Source organism: Athene noctua, chromosome 12 (assembly GCF_965140245.1).
Source record: "Athene noctua chromosome 12, bAthNoc1.hap1.1, whole genome shotgun sequence".
Classification (NCBI taxonomy): Eukaryota; Metazoa; Chordata; class Aves; order Strigiformes; family Strigidae; genus Athene; species Athene noctua.
Genome location: NC_134048.1, coordinates 8504109 through 8519214, shown reverse-complemented (window position 1 = coordinate 8519214; position 15106 = coordinate 8504109). Strand labels below are relative to the sequence as shown.

The window sequence follows — 15106 nt, the reverse complement described above, 5'->3', positions numbered from 1 at the left end:
TCCCTATCTGTGGTGAGCTAAATTTGGGAAGAAGATGCAAATTCTTATTTTGATCAAATGCCTGTTAGGGGTAAGTCAAGAGCTGCTTGATGACTTTGGCTGAATGTGGTGGGAGGTGTGTCAGAGAAGGTAGAGGAAAGCAGAGCTATGATTAGATGTGTTTCAGTTGGGCTAATGCTGCAAGGAGAGGCTATGCAGCTTTATGACTGCAGAAACAATTATCAAATATGATTAATGACATGAGAAAAGATTTGACGATATGTGCTATGATTGACTCAGTCAGGACTTGTGTTAGGATTTGGTCCTGAGGTTGTAGGAGACTGTGAGACAGGTTTTGATGGTGGTATTGGCCTAGATAAGAGAACTCATTTAAAATCAAGATTTCACATTTGCTTAACATAGACCAAGTGTTTTAGAGCTACTTAATAGATTGAACCAGTGTCTACTGCTGTACTTTTTTGTACAAAGTGTTCTGTGTGCTTAGCATGCAAAAGAAGCTTAATGGCAAGGTTTGATTTTTTAAAATTTATTTTTTTAATAAGGTGTGATTCATCTTTGCTATTCTCCAGTCTAATTAAAGATTAAAAATCTGCAACAGAATACAGAATTGTAACATCATTCTACAACTGCATAATTTTGAAGCAGCTTAAAGTGCATCATTACTAGTTCTTACCCTATAAGTATTTGAATGAATATGATTATCCAGCACTGCCCCATGGTGTGGCTTGCAGTGCTCATCCTTTTCTCAGGCCAGATTCCCTGGTAACATTGCTGCTGTAGCTTTATGCATAAGTCTAGTGGACATGTTAAGCACATTGGGAAGTTTTGGGTCAGGTCCAAAAAGCACAACCCTTAATCATGTACGTTCCTGTGTGTTCAGAACAAATGGATGTTTTGCTTTTCTGGAAACTTGGTAAATCCTTGCCAAGGCAAGGTGGTAAATGCTGCCTCTGAATAACTATGACATTCCCAGGCGATTTCACTGTGAAACAGGGGCATGACATATCAAGACCTTTAACACTAATACCTGCAGATTTAGCAAAGCTCACTATTCATGTGTTTTGAGGTTAGGGAGAAATGCTCAGAAGAGAAAAATCTAAGTGTTCTAGTGAAATTATCAGTCTTTACAGCCTCTATCTTTGAAAGACTGTTCTGAGAAACATAGTTGTGTATGCAGTGCTCTATTCTAGCATGGTCTTATAAGGAGATATTCTCTTGCTAATACTGAAATACTAAATTCCATAGAGGAGGTCATCAGTTCTTGTAAATGAATTTTTTTTTTTAATGGCCAAGTGGGCAAAAGAGATGGAAAAATCTTTTTTGTTTGTTTGTTTGTTTGGTGGGGTTTTTATGTTACAGATAGCGGTGTTTATCATTCAGCCAACCAGAAAGCCTTTCTGCAGACATCATAACAAAAAGCCCTAATAATATTTTTAAAGCAGATTAGAAATAATCTTTCTGCATGACCTTGCCCAGGTCACCTCCTGGTTTGTTGCTCTGTAGTTGGGCACTGCATCATCAAAGCAACATTTTTCTATTTAATATGTTGTACGTGAAGTGGCATTGTATCTTTATCTGTGCTTCATCACTGGAGAGAGAAGCAAGGCAGTACAGTACACTGTACAAAGTCTGCCTGCTTTGTGTAAAACACATTTGGAGAGCAATGTCACTCGGATAATGATATGCTCAATGACACTGCAGCAGACAGGAGCAAAAGAGAAAAATACAATACAGAGGATCTTAAAAACTTATTTTAGTTTAATTTAATATGAACTCAATGTATAATTATTTAGTATGATTCCCTTGTTTACCAAGTAATTATAGCTTTAAAATCTGTTTGGGTTAGCATTTAGCTTCTCTCCATCCAAGGGGATCATAATATTGATGGAATATGTATTAGCCTGTTCTTGAGAGCAAAAGTAATTAAAAATATATCTTTATTATTCTCAGTATGATAGTAACCTATAATAAATTTTGAAATGAGCTGTTCAAACAAAATATCCAAGTAATGTGCTTTTCTTTCTTTGCATATAGAAAATGAAGTCAAACCTGCTTAGTTTTACAAGGTTTTAATTAAATTAAGGGCTTCTAAAATGACATAAATTATGAAAGTGAAGCATGAGTGGTTTAGTGTTGGGGAAAAAAAAGTCTTGACACCAAAATTTAAACAGTATAACACAAACATTAAAGTGGCCTTCAACAATGACTTGAGGATTAAACTATGGATATCAAGAATTAAAGGATTTTAAAAGAATAATCTTTCTGTTTTGATTATTACAAGCTAGTACTGATATATTTGACCTAAAGGAAAAACTTTTTCCTCTAGCTATGTACCATCTGATAGCTTTTATTGTTGTTCTCATTACAAAGAGAATGTCTGTGAGTGAGTGCTTGAATGTTTGCTTTTTTCTTATTTGGCTGTAGTAACATTGGGAGATAAATATAGAAAAGTAATTATTCCAACTTAATAGTACAAGCTTGTTTTTAATGTACACTTTCTAGATTTCAGTAGATGAAGATTAATATTCTAAAATAGAGATTGCTCTAAATAATATTTTCAGGCTTCAAACACAATATGATATGTAGACAAACCAGAAAACTACCTAATTGTGTTCTAACTTACAATGTAAGTAGCTGAAGCGATAAGGTAGATTCATAGATACACTTATCTTTCGAAGCTTCTATAATATATGGATTTCTGAAGTTCTTAAACTGACAGTTATTTTTTTACAGCAATGTTTATATTAGGCTTCTGAAGTATTTTATTACCACACACCTGCATATTTTGAAATAAAAGCATACTGCAGGAGAAAATTCTAAATATAAATCTTAATGAAAATTTTTTATAGACTCGAAAAATACATGAGGTCAGTTTCTGACCATTAAAACTGAATGAGAATTTGAGACTTGAGTTACAATTATGAATATTCTGAGGAAGGAGGATGTGCAGTGCTCCAGAAGTCATGATAAATTGCCAGATATATTTACAAGTTCTGTGGCACTCCTAGTGTTTTGTTCTTCTTTTCCTAAAAAAAAAAAAAAAACTTTAAAAAAAATCATTAATATTGTTACTACCATTATGAAAGTGTTTTCTGTAAAATACACATAGACACAGAAATCTTTAAAGGCAGTGTTTTGTTGTATGAGGAACATACTGAATTACATGTATTCCAGAAGCACTTTGTTCAATCCTAATGTTTTGAAAAAATGGAATATTGACAAACCAATTTAGTATCTTGTATTTCTGTAGATAAGTTAATTTTTAAAGTGCTTGAAAAAGGAAAAAAAAATAGGAAATTACATTGTACAAGGCTTTGTTGTTTGTTGGGGTTTTTTTTCTCTTCTCCCCAGTATATGCTTAAGATGCCATTGTTGATACCTCCTTTCTGTACTTGGCTTTCCAAAAAAACCCCAAACTTGAATGTCAGATATTTTCTGCATTTTGCCCAATAGTTAGGCGGTATATATGCAAATTAAAGGGTTTTTGAATGTAATCTAAGAGTGAGGATAATTTCTGTATAAACCAGTGTAATCTTTATTAATTTATTTAAAGTATAGATCAAGATAAAACCAGCTTGATCTTTCTTAAAGTTATTTTTGACTGGGGTTGTTATCAAAGATGATTTAGTCTTGTTTGGTTTTGCATTAGATACTTCTTCCAAGTTTCCTGTAGCTTTATGCGGTGTCAAACTCATGCATTTATAAACATTTAAGCAGGTCCCAACTGTGACCACAAGACACTCAGGTCAGGAGGTTTATATTACATTATAGAAATTTGGACGTTTTGGTTCAGCACACCACATCTTGCTGTAGGAACAAATGGCTTGGTGGAAAAGTAGATTCAGTGATGCCTTCAGACAGGGGCACATGCTGGCCAGGATGGTCTTCCAGTGTTCGATAAATACATGCATCAGTCAGACCTCTGCTTGAGGATGTGGAGGGCTGCAGAGATGAGGCTCTCCAAAGACACCATGAACAGATGAGGATGATCTCCATGGAGCAGCTGATGTCCTCCATGCTAGTTGGGACTGAGGAGGTGATAGAAGTTGTTCCTGTTGAAGTGCAGCCAGTATTGTATTTCATACTTAGTTGCCAGTCCATGCTCTTGCAAACTGTGATCAAAGTGCTGTAGATTTTGAGTGAGTGCATAATTGAGCCTTTGTGTTGCCTTGTTATTTCAGAAAGAGCTTTTTTAGTTTGTTTTTGTTTCCCACGAAGAGGGATGTTGTTGATGGAAAAAATAACTTCCATGTGAATGGTATAAGAAGTAATAAAGTAATCACTGTTTCTAGGGAAGCAGCAGTTAAAAAGTATCTCTGGGTTTTTTGGGTTTTTTTTATTTTCTTCCTTGGGGGGAGGCGGCAGAGATATGGGCATTTAATTGTTATCTTTACTGATTATGCAGTACCCAGAGAAGAGGAGTGCTCAGTAACTCTGTTTTGCTTATTCTGTGGCTTCCCCTCCCTCCACCCCCCCATAATGATATTCAGGCTGTGAAGGGGTTGAAATATCAACCTCATATCTGAAGACAAATTTACATTTCACTCCAAACACCGTAATTTAATGAAGGTTTTATGCTGTTGTGGGTACTTAATTATGCTAGAGGCAGAGCTGAAATTTAATATTGTTCCACATGCAAGGAAGATTTACTAGTAGCTTATTTTCAAAAGTCCTCTAAAAAACTATTGCTTATGCAGTCTACTCTTGTTTTTTTAAAGCAGATTGGAATAACCCAAACTTTCATAAATAAAATTTCATTTTAATTGCTCAATGAAGGTAATGTATGTCTTTCTAGTTTATGGGGTTTTGAGAAGGAGGTATCTGGATTACTTAGCAGCAATGATCAATGCAACTGCCCTTAGCAGTTAAAACCTTTGTGATCTACATGTAAACAAATGTAATCATTCAGGACATGAAATTCTATACATGCTCATCTTATATATAAATCAAGATGACAATTTAAAAATTATTATAGAACACACCTGTTGGTATCTCCTCTAACAGTTCTCTTGCACAGCAGAAACCTGCCTTTTCAGTCTTAACCTGTGGTGTTCCTCATGATAAAGACACTACTCATAATAAAGTTAGTCTTAGTTTGGAGTCATGGCACTGTATAACTTTGTATAGCACTACTAGTCAGTGGGGTGGAAGATGTGGTAGCTGTTGTTATTAGGGTACCGGGGGGGTCACTGTGATGGGAGCTTTTTGAGAGACTGACACACCAGGGAAATTTCCAGATCTCAAACAAGTGTGTGATTATGCACAGCTACTAGGCAGTCTATTCAGTAACAATGAGAAGCAATCAGTAATTACAAATATTAGTGAAGCAAGCCTGAGCTATATTATACCATGCTGGCTGTGATGGCCGCTGAATTTGAAATGTCCAGGCCCAAGAGCTCTTGGAAGGAGCTGGAGCCAAAGTGGGTGTCAGTGCTCTACCACAGGCTTCACCGCTTGGCATACACGTCTTCTGCAGATCAAGCCTTTCTCTTTTCATGGGTCAGAATCAGTCAGTTCTGGCACTGAGGCGGATGTTACCTCCTGCCCATTGGGCAGTTCCTTCTGCTGCAGATGAGCATGACGGACATGCAGACTGAGTGCCAGTCAGCTTCAAGTAGTTGCAGACTGGATACCGTTGTCATAAGTTTCCTCTGCTTATATACCTATGCCAAGGTTATTTTACTTCTGGCACTAAATGAAGCTTTCTTGAGGTGTGTCTGGGGCCAGAGCAACCAGAAAGTGTTAGAATATGCTACAAAGACACAGGTTAAATACATAAAGGACAATCGTGAAAATATAAACTGGAACTCTAATGGTAAATGTATTTATTAGTAGCATTTATTGCTGACATACAGGCAATGTAACTGAGAAGTCAGTGAAACAAAAATTGATGTGATTAATGTCAGAAATCAGTAATTTTATCTTAATTAAAATTAACAACTTCTGCCCAGTCCATCAAAATACCGCATGGGGTTGTTGGGTTTTTTTCTGCACTCGTTGACTGCTGCTACTCTGTTAGCCAGTTAGTAAGATGCCTTGACTTTTTCCTTCGACCAACTACAATTAAAACAACTGAGTATGTCTGCAGTTCAGACTTCTTCTAGTGGAGCCTTTAAAATAAAATCTGCTGCCCTTTTTTGGGGAACATTTTTTATTCAAAGCTATCATCTCATTTAAATGTGTGACAGTTTCATGCCTGATAACTTTTCTAGTAGTAATTCCTTATCACTGAGAAGCTAAATATGACAGTTCCTGAGTCTTAGATGTCCGGTTTCTTGTCAGTGGTAAGAGAATTAGACTGAGTGACTTCAGCTGGGGAAACATCTGCTGTAGTTATGAGCTGATTGCTGGCTTTTGGCTAAGCACAGCTCTAAATCATTCTGTAGTTAAAAGAATCCATTCTGGTTATTTAGAATTGGAATCATTACATGGGTACCAAGTAATAAAGCATGTGGTTTGGGGTTTTTTTCTTTTTAAAAAAAAAAGGTGAGAAAACTTTCTAGCCATTTCATATATGTTTCTTTATTATTGAAAGTTTGGGGGATTTCTTGATAGAAGATGTCTTTCAGCACAGCGGAACTTGGAGTCAGTGTTTCTTAGATCACACTGAGATTCCCCAAGTTTGATACAGTAAGGAGGGTGCTATTTTATTTGGGCTGCATACCTCCTGTTTAAAAACATAGTTACTTTTTGCCTTCTACCAGTCAGGGAAGCAAATAAGTTCCCTACTAAATGTTTGGCTGTTGCTCCAAAACAGAAAGTATATGCTATGTGTTTCAATTAAAAGAAGCCCTGTAGCAAAATATGTTAGTCACAGGCAGAGGCCAAGTGTATCATTATTCTGTAGGAACAGCAGTCAAGATAATGAACGGCTAAGGACAGTGGACAATGGAAAGTGAAGCATGTAGTGTCAGCACACTGTCAATGGAGTCTGGCCATGCTTTGCATTAGAAAGTGCTGTGAAATTGTGGGGATGTGGCTGATCTTTGGAGAAAGAGTAGAAGGTTGCCTAATAGCGTGTAGTAATTTTAAGAGTGGTTTAATGCTTTTGCCATAATAACTAAAAGACTTAAGAAAACAGCTTTTGGTGTTTAATTCTTTCCTTGCTTTGAGACAAACAGTTGTTTCTGGGCTTCCAGTGCATTTTACTTTGAAACAAAAGAAATTAAAATCCAAAAGAGACTTAGTCTGGTATACTTTTTCTTTCCTACAAAGTATATCCCTTATGTAAACAGCTTAGGTGAGAAGCATGTTATATTGGAGTTGGGACTTCAGAAATTACACTGGAGAAGTGGCAAATCTCAAAAACAATATTATGTACATGATCAGCCTCGTAAATACCGAGCTCAGGATTCTGACTCTGTTGCAGCTGTTAAGCATCTTTGAAATCAGGCATGTAGAACCAGCATACCACCAGTGGGAAAAAGAAAGATAGCAACACATAGAGTGAATGTTGCACAGGGAGTGAAACTGGTGAGTTTGGAAGAAAGCAGAAAGGTGGTCAACAACTTGAAGGGGGAGAGTAGCAAAGCGCTTATTTTGCAAGCTAAGAGGATGTGTTGTTTGCCAACCATGTGCGTTATCTACAAATGTGGGAAAATACGGAAATTGAAGGAAAAAATAGTAATATTATGTATTTTAACAGGTCACAGAAAGATAGCTGAAAGTACTGGAAGAATACCTATTTTAAAACTGTGAACTTTAAAAGAATAAGAATATCATCAAACAAATTGCTGGAGCATGTAGCATGTTTATCTGCTTGCCACTTGTCTAAAGTAGCATACCCTTCAAAACAATAACTATTTCTCTCAAGTTTCTAACTGTTGTAAAAATGTATTTGAGCATTATTACAGTTTAAAACAGAAACCAATACAACTGCAAGATGTAATTTCTGTTCTGTTTAGGGGAAGCAGAAAGGAAAATAACTTTAGCCACATTTCCCTGCAGATGTTCCACTTGAATACAGAATGATATGGTGCACAATAATACTTACAAAAGTGGTATTTGATAGTGCCACCTATTGCTAGAAAAGCAGAACTAAAATGATATTTTTATGTGTATGTTTAAATTGAGCAGAAAAATGAATGGAACCTGTTCATCTTTTAATTATTTCAAGGTCATTTTAGCTATGTGGATATGTTAGACCTTGTTTTTATGGCTGTGAAATGGACTATATTTTTTTAAAAATGGATTTATTGGACAGTAGTGTTAGAGATGGTGTGGTAAGTTTCTATTTCAGAAGGACTGCAACTGTTGGCACGTGGTTGAATGCCAGTGACTGTATTTTGGCTAAACCTATTAAGCCTGATTATTTCGCCCCCTTTAATTAATGACATTAAAGTTGGTGTAATACACTAGAAGATTGATCCTAATCATTCTAAAACTGCTTTAGATTTAGCAAAACAATGAAAGTTTTTTTCTAGTGCTTGAGTTTTGTGTTAAATGTGAAGAGAATAAAATGTTTGTTAACATGCATCCAAAAATTCTATTAAAAGCAACTGGCTAATAATGAAAAGTCTTTGAAGATGAAGACTTAATGATCTGGATCCATCTTAATACTTAATATCCATTATCAGGTCTTTCAGTTCACAAGCATGAAAGCTGATTTCTCCACCTGCCCTTTGAAGGATGATATTTTTTTTTTTATAGAAGTCTAACTAATGCTAATGGTAAAAATAATGAAAGATTTATAGGGGCAGCCTGAGATCAATTTTAAGTTTTAATTGTGGTTCTCAGCATTACTGATCCTTCTTACTGCCTCAGTCCTGTTGTTCAGCTCTACTAGAGAAACACCCTACCCTAAAAAAAATACACGTTTTTGGCTTGTAATCTGTAAGGGAAAGAAAACATGTCTTCTCTGCATTGTTTTCCTCATGCAGGATCTAGATGACAAGGTAAGAGCAGGAAAAAATGGAGCAGCTTGGGAGTAATTTGTTCTTTTTCAGGTCCAGGCAGGTATCTCTCAGGAGTTTATTGCTGCTTCACATAACTAATGTTCTTTGGCTGAAGCTGTCCTCCTTCCTCCAAGATAGACAAGTCTCCTGTTACCCCTGCTGAGCTTCTGAAGAACTAGATTGCTGCAAAGCTTAAAGGAATCAAAGGAAGAAGCTCTTCAGTATATAGGTGTCTGTACATTTAGAGAGGGTTCAGAAGGAGAAATAAAAGATGACCTACCCATCTCCTGACTGGAGAAATGATGTGGAGAAATCTGACTTCATCATCCTAGTTAAGTTCAGGGCTGAAATCTAATTTAGCCAAATGGAAAGTCTTTATTGATTTTTTTTTTTTTTTAAATATTTTTTTCCTTCAAATGATGTCTAACTTCCTTTTTTCCTAGTTGCATGTTGGACCTGAATTTGAGGTCACTTGTATTCTCTGTCCCTTTCTCCACTGATTCAGGATACACTTTCTCTTCCAAAACTTGTTTTATCTTCTTTTTCCTTGTATATTTGTGTTTAGCCCCTCTGTCTTTCTCATTCTGAATGCTGTGACAGCCAAAAGCAGCATAAAGCCTTTAGCAAATACATTTTGCAATGTGGAGAAGAGGAAGGATGTAGCTGCCTAATGGCTTACTTCATGGATGGATTTTGTGTGCTCTCTCTTCTTGAATCTCCATGCTGAATCTCTTCTGCAGTCTCTGTTCCTATACATTTATTCTCGATTGTGTATTTGTAGCTACCTGCTCTCTTGGTGTTCTTTAGCATTAGGTCCCCCTATCCTCTCTTGCTCACTCATCTGGCTGTCATCCATCCACAGAATTAGACATCTGAGCAAAACCAACACTTTCACTTGGTGCAAAGTTTAAACCCCCTTTATAATTTTCCCTAGTGCAGATCCTGTTGACGTAAAAAGGAAAATAATTTCCAACAATTAAATTTTATATCTTTATAGGAGTCTGTATGCCGCCTTCTAATGAAGTTGCATGTTTAAAAAGTTATATACAAAATGTATGAGGAAAGGCATCTGTAATCGAGGCCAGCAGAGGGCACTTCAGCTTGAAAATGAGAATGGTGCTGAAAGCTGTACTCTACCTTTAAATTGGCTATCTTTATTAAAAATGGATTATTTTTAAACAAACGTTAACGAGAATCCTTTAGGCAAGGGGTATTTGCATTGTGATTGATGCTTTGTTGGCATTGTCTTCTACAAACTATGTATCTGCAGCAAAACACCATTGTACCATGGAAGAATTTGAGAACTGAAGGAGAAAAAATGTTCCCCATATTGTTCAAGGTGTGACTTTACTGAAAGAAATGATACCTTTGCTGTGACCTTGTATCATCTAAAATTGAACATAAAAGTGTGTGTTAAAGCCATTCTTTAAAAACATTTTTCCCCAAAGCGGGTTTTTAGTTTCTTTTTAGTTGTGATTTGATTTATTCTTTTAATTAAAAAGCAACTGAAATTGGAGAATACTGCAACCTATTAATTGATTTTTGTGAATGATGGTGTAAATGACTTAATACCAAACAGTAATGTATTTCTTCTCTCAATCCAGTGCCGATATTGTTATCTTGTAATACAATACTAACATATGATTATATCTGCCATTAATGCATTTAACGGTAGATGACAAATTTTATTAAGATAAGAAGGGCCTCATGCTCTTCCGTTTGCCCTGATGTAAATCAGAAGTTACTGCCTTGAATTGAAAAGATTTATTCTTGTGTAAGAACTTACTGGTGTAAATTACGAAAGTCAAGCCTGACATGTGGTGATGTACCAAATTATATTACAGGATATTTAAATTCTGTCTCCCACTGTGAACAGCAGGATACCGTTTTTATCCTTCCTGTTGAATGCAGAATCACTTTTCCATTTATAAATTGAGCCTGAACAGAGTGCTCTCAGTATTGGCTGCTCCTCTGTTACTCCACAGACAGCATATATTAAGACACCTGTTCATCCTTGTAAGGCAAACAACAAACAAACCAAAATACTTTCCTGTAAACAAATTGTTCTGTGATTAGTGGAACTAATGAAGCTTCACTGCCTGCAGGTTTCCGTCCTTCATCCCGGATTCCCTCAGCAACCCTCCCACCAGAAGGATTACCAGTTTCTCTCTGCTCGTATTCCCTATGATCTTCCCCTTGTCCTTTTCCCCTACAGTGATGCCAGTTCCTGTTTTCCTCCATCCTTTGAACCTTCCTGCAACACCTTCCACAGGTTCCTCCTGCCCCCGTAACCCTCAGCAGCACATCTGCTTGGCCCCGGGTGACTCGGGGGCTGAGGGGCAGCTGGTCAGTAGGCAGTTACTAGCCTCAGATTTCTCTTCTCAGAGGTAATGCTAATTCAAGTCTCTGGTTTACTATCTGACAGATTTTCTCAGAGCTCAGGGGAATTTAATATCTTCAAGATGACTGCCGTCTGTTAAATTTCATAGAAATGGATCAACAGATATTAAAAGTGTGTCTTTATTCTCTTCTCCTTGTTCCTGTGATTGGTCTTTGTTAGACTAATTTTTATTTGTTTTTTCCAAACTGCTGCTCTTTCTCCTATCATGCTCTCTGTTGTTTTACAAATCAAGTGCAATGGTTAACACCCTTGTTATGATACTGGCTGGATAGAAAGCAAGCAGGGATCAGGAAAGGAGTGCTTAGCCCCTTATTTTTAAGTGCATGTATGCAGCTTCCATTAATAAACTTCTATGCTGCACTTGAGGACAGTATGAAATGATTGCTTTTAAGCCTACCAAAAAGAAAAAGAAGATGGATACTGAAAGTCTTTAGCTTCAGAAAAACCCCTACCAGCAGATTGCACAATTACAGCATATTAATGATACTGAAATGTAAATAATAGTGGAATGTATGAGGCTCGAAGGAACCTCTGGAGTCCTACCAGTTTGTCCTGCTTCCTGAGTCCCTCTGAAGTTCTAGCCCAGCTCCCTGCTCAGGCAGGTTGCTCAGGACTGTGTCCAGTTGGGTTTTGAGTATCTCCACAGATGGAGACACCACAACCTCAGAGCAACCTATTTCAGTGTTTGACCACCTGCGCTGGAAAGCAGCGCTTAACTGGAATGTCCTGTGTCTCAGTTTGTGCCCGCTGCTGCTTTGTCCTGTCAGCAGGCTCTCTGGAGTTACACCCTCCCTTCAGGTGTGTGTGCACTTGGGTGAGATCCCCCCTCAGCCTTCTCTTCTCCAGGCTGAGCATGCCCAGCTCTCTCAGCCTCTCCTCATAACACTGTAATACACAGAAGTATGTGTGATGCACAAATGTGTCCTGAATTTGACCAGCATATTTTTATTATTAACATATTAAATGTCACAGAATAAAGATTCTTACTTGAGAAAGAACAGTTCTGAATAATAGCCTACATGTGAACATTTGCTTTTCTGGTAAAAACAGGGAAAGGTGTAAAAATCTGAGAGCTGAGCATCGCTATGTGAGAATAAAAGTTGGATGACAGTCTTTCCTCAAGATGCTTTCTTGAGGATTCTTTGCAAGTAGCATGATAATGTGGAAAATATTTTAAAAACTTAAACCCAGCAGACATTCAGACAGAATTTGCTAGCCATAGCTACATAAGGTACCATGCTGGGGGTTTTTTTTGCCATGTTAGGAATGGTTAGCCATTCTGTTTATAAAGTTTTGTACTTTGTATATTATGGGTTTTTTACATCAGCAATATTTGGTTTAAAATACTGAATACCTAGGTGGAACTCATGGTGTTTTTTAATAAACCAAGTATTTTTCAAATGTCATTTGAAATTCAGGACCCTGAAATTTAGATACTAATTATGTTTTCCAAAGGCTTACTACCTGAAGTTGGCCTGCCCATATATGTGTGGATATTTAAGGCTGCTATTGCAAGGGGAAACTGTTCAACCTTCTTGCCTATTACTGTTCTAAGTTAGCAAAGCCAGGAGCAATCGGTGTCCTTTTAAGCTCTTCTTTTATCACTGGCTATGTATAGATTCACTGTCTTAGCTTTTAATACTTGAAAATCCTGTTTAAGTGTATTTATGCTCACTTAGGTGCTATCCAGTATTCGGTATCCAAATGCCAATATTCTCAATTTGAGGCTTTAAGCTCGTTTGTTGCATAGAGTCTTTTCTGTGTTTTGTAAAAATGAAAGCATGCACAGTATTTTTTTATCAATATGTATTTAATGAAAACATCTGCAAGTTTTTAAATTGTCCTGTTTGCTCAGTGCAGATCACTGGCAATAGAAATAGCAGAATTACTACACTGTGCTTGGCAAGATGGCTTTTTGCTTAGCCTCACAGCACCAAATCTCCTGGTGAATATAAAGCTGTTTTCTCTGTGCATTACTTTCCCAAAGGTGTATTTAAAAAAATAAATACATTAATTAAAATTTTTATCTCAGTAAATGCTTTATTTAAAAAAAAAAAATCAACGAAAAAACAAACCAATTTTTAGACTCAAATGGTTACCATATAAATATACTGAGCAGAAATTTTTTGCAAACGAATAAAACATGGTCAGTGAATCCTCTGCTGGCAAAGAATGTACACGTGGCTCTTTAGCGACTAATCAACAAATGAAATGATTTCCATTAATAAGGGACTACTGATAAGCCATAAGCATTTACAGATACACATGTTTTATTGCTGTGTTGTATCAAGGTCCTGGCTTAAGCCCTAAACTAACAAGTTGACAGGTATTGTGAGAGGCAAGGACTAGAAATATTAAACAGAATCTACATTAAAAGAGAAAATCTGTCTTTAAACTACAGTTTGTAAAAGTAAGTTGGCTTCAGTCTTATTGATAAATATAACCCTTACCTAGAAGGCAATTGGCAAGTCACTTCTTAGTTCTCTGAATATTTGGCATTCCTTACTTTGAAATTATTTTGGAAGCAACGTCCAATACATATGCCAGATGTTTTTATCATTGTTTTGTTGTTTGCAGTTTTTTAATGAATTGTGAAGGCTCTTGCCTATTCCACTTTCATAGCTGAGAGATAATAGGACTTGAAAAAAATATTATTAAAATATTTTATGATTTAGAAATACAGTTTTTATTTATGTATTTATGTACATTATTCTGTAAAGGTAATTAGGTTAAAAAAAAAAAAGACCCAGTAAAAAGATGTATGAATTTCTCTAAACTGCTTAATGAGGCCTAATATAAATCTGAATTTCAAATCACATTAGGGTTGTCATATGCCCTAATTTCAGATGACAGTTCTGGCTTGCCACTCAGTTGGCCTTTTATTTTGTGTCACAAATTAACCAACCACGTGGTTTTATGTCACTGTTTTATTAGAGCAGTGCTATACTTAGAGATAGGAAAATTTCATTACAGTAGTTTTGTTAGAACACAACTCACGTTTGGTGGGGGGAGGGAGGAATAAATGCAGTTTCATGCCGTATTTAGTTATTTTAAAATACGGATAAATATAGAGAATTGAAAAAATCCATTCAGTTTTCCACACTTTCTAACAATACAGTTCAGTGCAAAGTGTGGTTTATGCTCATTAGCAGCAATGTATCAGCATCAAGGTGCTACACTGATCTTCAGCAGCTGTTGCTGTTAATTGATGACTAATACTGTGTACAGCAGAGAATATATTTGCACGTGAAAGAGTTCTTGAAAATGTCTGGTGTTTGTGACCATATCTATATATATCTATATATATATGCTATCTGTAACTGAAGAAAGAGGATCTATGAAAGAAAAATCATGAAAGGACAAAAAGCAGCTGTGAACTGTCGAGTTTTTTTGAATATGCTGTTTGCTGAAGGGCATCAGGATCTCATAATGCCTATTTTTTGTATTCTGTGGCTTGATTCTTTGTCTCTAAGTCACACCATCTTGTGTGGCTAAATAAATGAGGTAATACGTAGTTTGATGCACTGACTTAATATTCTGGGATTGGATTAATAGTCGGGTGAAAGGTGAAAATATAACTTATCTTCATTTGCCAGTGCAAAAGGCATTATCAAGATGAGCTGGTAGGTATCAAGACAAATAATTCTTTTCTATCTCTGTCTAGAGGTAGAAAGATGCTAGAAGGAACAAAAAATAGAATATAGGCCATACCAGTTTGGATCGATGGCCATAAGTGGATACCTGGGGACAGCAAGAGAGGCAATCATAACTGAAATGCCACTTATTCTTTCCCGGGCTTTCAGCCCTTTCG

At 36.5% G+C, this 15106-nt stretch overlaps 1 protein-coding gene across 12 annotated transcripts in view; it reads left to right on the top strand.

The window, feature by feature from the left end:
- Positions 1-15106, top strand: part of TENM2 (teneurin transmembrane protein 2) — an 808680-nt gene that overhangs the window by 163182 nt on the left and 630392 nt on the right. The gene's annotated exons all lie outside the window — the stretch shown is intronic.